Consider the following 3,238-nt stretch of genomic DNA (forward strand, 5'->3'; position numbering starts at 1 on the left):
CAGCATGGACCAGCAAAGGTCTCATACTGGCATCCAACTTTCAAACATTGGTAGCCAAGTTTCAAACATTGGTAGCCAGCTTTCGAATAATGGTTTCCAGCTTTCGAATATTGGCATCCAGCTTTCGAATAATGATTTCCAGCTTTCGAATAATGGCATCCAGCTTTCGAACGCTGGCACATGCAATTAACCCACTCGCCAATGACCGGCACTGTGGATAGATGTACATACATAACATTCTACCTAGCAAATATTCATAAATGAGGGTGCGAAAGAATTCCAGAAAAAAGACCCGTTTATTGCTTTGAGTTACAAGAATCACGCTTCTAGCGCACACAGGATGGTTTGCGCTACCACCAGCCACCCTGGGGAGTAAAGAAAAGGGGCCCAAGAGCATGGTGGCAGAGGCTGTGGGAAAACAATTTATTTTCAAGTTTGGTGAGTGCCGATCAGGTTGGACAAAGCATCTCGGCAAGCTGCTGCGGCACGGCTAAGGCATCCAAAAAGCGCTCAACGGAGCTGTCCTCCAGTGAACTGATCAGTCATATCCGAAGTAATCGTTGCACTCCACTTGCAAGGGGGCTGCTGGACTGCATTCAAACAAATTCCTCGTCCAGTTCTTGCACGATGGCCTCACGAAGTGCCAAGCCTGCAAAGAGATGCATGATGTCATGGTAAGTTGAATTATGGCCATCACAGAACAAAAACAAACATAACAAAGATAACACCGAATTTTGTGAAACACAGTAATCGTGAAGACACTAGCAACATATTTTACAGGATAATTTTTAATTTATTCTTAAGAACCAGCCCCACATTAGTTGCACAAAGTGGAATTTAATTTACTAAACTTCCCTTACACCAAATGGTTTAATTTAGTTTAATGCGTCGTGTCGCACTCCCAGTAAATATATTCAATGCGAGATAAGGAAATTAATGTGATATTGAAAACAGATTAATGTATTATTTTGTTTTAATATCATAACTTGTGTCTCTAAATTGCGAGGTAATTTTTTATTCCAGTATATATGCACAGGTTGTAGCGTCTCTTCCACATGGACGTCAAAACAACATTTTTGATTAGTTTTATTTAATAGGGTCAAAAATGCGGCTTGCGACTTTTGACGAAATACGCTGAACGCAAGGAACTCAGGGCACCTTTGTTTTACCTTAGTTGCTTCGCATGCATGCTATAGTTGGATTCAAAACTGCAACTTGAAAACCACACAAAAATACTAGTCTGATAGTCCAGAGTAATGCCCTTTTTCATTGCGAGAGAACTTGGGCAAAAGCTTTAACCAGTAATTGCGGATTTTCTATTGAGTCTGCAAGAGTAGAAGGCAAAAAGAAACACTACGGAAGTATTACACATATCCTTACCAACTAGTCTGCAGTGGAAAATTAATTAAGCGGTTCTGATTTCCGTCGTGCATAAGCGGTAAAGGACATATTCCCGAATGCATCCTATCTCAATTCATATGAGTTCAAACCCGCTGTTAGCCAAAGTAGTGAATCTTTAGTGAGTTCATCTCACCAAAGACGAAAAATTAAATTCTCACCATTCGGCCACAATTCCACTGCGCACGACGTCAAGCAAGCCATTTCGCAATGAGAGTGGGTACACAGAAGTCGTCCTCGTGCTTTTTGGCTCGCTCTCTTCTCCTGCCGAAAAAATAAAGGCGCATGTAGTCAAAGCAACATTTACTACAAAAACCACTTTAACTTCCAGACGTATATCAAGATAAAAGAGTTTTAGTACTTACAAAAGATCTTGCAGGCGGTACGAACAGCGTCGGAGCTCTCCTAATATAGGGAACCCAAGCTCAAGTTTGGGAGCGCGACGCCAGCGCCGCAGCGGCGAGCAGCGGAAACTCGGGGCGGCGCCGTAGCAGACGCCCTGCTAGCTCTGTGTGCACGTGCGATGGGAGAGTCGCGCGAGGCGCAATCTTCGCGCTGACAGACGCGGTCTCGGCGAAGCAAAAAGGAGGTAGTACGAAGGCCGTAATGTAATAACCAAAGCGTATGTACACGGTGATCCACTCTTACCGCGAACACGCGAGTATGCGGCCGCGCTCTCCGGAGAGCCAGTGAGTCTGTCCCTACCATGCACGAAAAAAGTGACAGACGACGCGCAGGCAAGTCGCTCGCTGCTCGATTTTCCAGCCTTGCGACTGGGAGTCGCAAGCCGCTGAACTAATCGGCGAGACAGTGGAGCTTTTGGCAATGACGCCGTCCGCGGACAGTAGAGATTTCGGCAACGACGTCGCCCGCGGCCACGCCGGGCGACGAGCTGCGCTGCTCCCTCGCTGCCGTAGTCGTCGCTAAGCCTAATCATTTCGCACCGATGCTGTAGCTGAGGGCACTTCGGAACTGGCCAGCGCTGTAATAAAGGTGCTACTCGCGTCACCGTTTTACTATGTTCACCGTCACATAATAAAACAAAGACGTGACCGATTTCCGTGATGCCTTTAACTGCGGAGCCCGGTGACAACAGGCGAGCAGCACTGGGCATCAGCAAAGCGGTTTTGGAAAAGAAATATGCTTGTATCGCAGTTATCGCTTCTACCAGCAGCTCGGTAATGGCCAACGATCCTCAAAAATGATTCATTTTTGACGTTGCTCTACTCCAGGGTTTGGTATGAACGCGAAAAAACAATATTAGCGTATTTTTCTGACGGCGGCGGCAGGCAAACAGGTCGGCAGGCCGGCCCTAAAAAGCGCGCCGCTGTCGCTGTCATCATGACGCTTATACGACTGCGGTGCACATCAATACCGTCACGACATCCTCCTGGTCACCGTAGTGCATTGAGAATCGCACCGAGCGCGAGTGCAGGAGACGCGGTCAAAGCAGACGAAATTCTCGAAAGCGCGCAAGCAATGTTATTCCGGAGAGTTTTCGTTTCAAGCAAGAAGGCGACCCGCAGGTCACACTTGCAAGTGGGAACAATGGTGGTCAAATGTTTAGGGGGTTCCCCCAAGGTGGAGTAGAATGTTGACGAACTGTTGCCTGGTCGCATGTCCTTTCGACTCGCACGTAAGTGGATCGCCCTGCGCATCGCATGCAACAACTGACAACTACGATCAACAAGTGTCTCGCTTTATTTCTCACAGCTGATAGTACTTCGCATATTTCGAGCATATAATTTTACCGTGGACTTACCTCTAGTTACATGTCATACAGTACGACGTTAATATTCACTCGAGAAACGCATTTTACAGTCAAATGGGCCTCCTCATC

The 3,238-nt window shown here is 46.8% G+C and overlaps 1 long non-coding RNA gene across 1 annotated transcript; it reads right to left on the bottom strand.

Annotated features, from left to right (window-relative positions):
- Positions 1-399: 399 nt before the first annotated feature.
- On the bottom strand, positions 400-1,742 carry LOC149325915 (uncharacterized). The gene is made up of 2 exons (XR_016286286.1): positions 1,560-1,742; positions 400-649 (listed from the first exon to the last, which is right to left on the bottom strand). It is a non-coding gene; the product is annotated as an uncharacterized LOC149325915 (long non-coding RNA).
- Positions 1,743-3,238: the final 1,496 nt, after the last annotated feature.

This window comes from Amblyomma mixtum, chromosome 10 (assembly GCF_055824585.1).
Source record: "Amblyomma mixtum isolate Tamu chromosome 10, ASM5582458v1, whole genome shotgun sequence".
NCBI lineage: Eukaryota > Metazoa > Arthropoda > Arachnida > Ixodida > Ixodidae > Amblyomma > Amblyomma mixtum.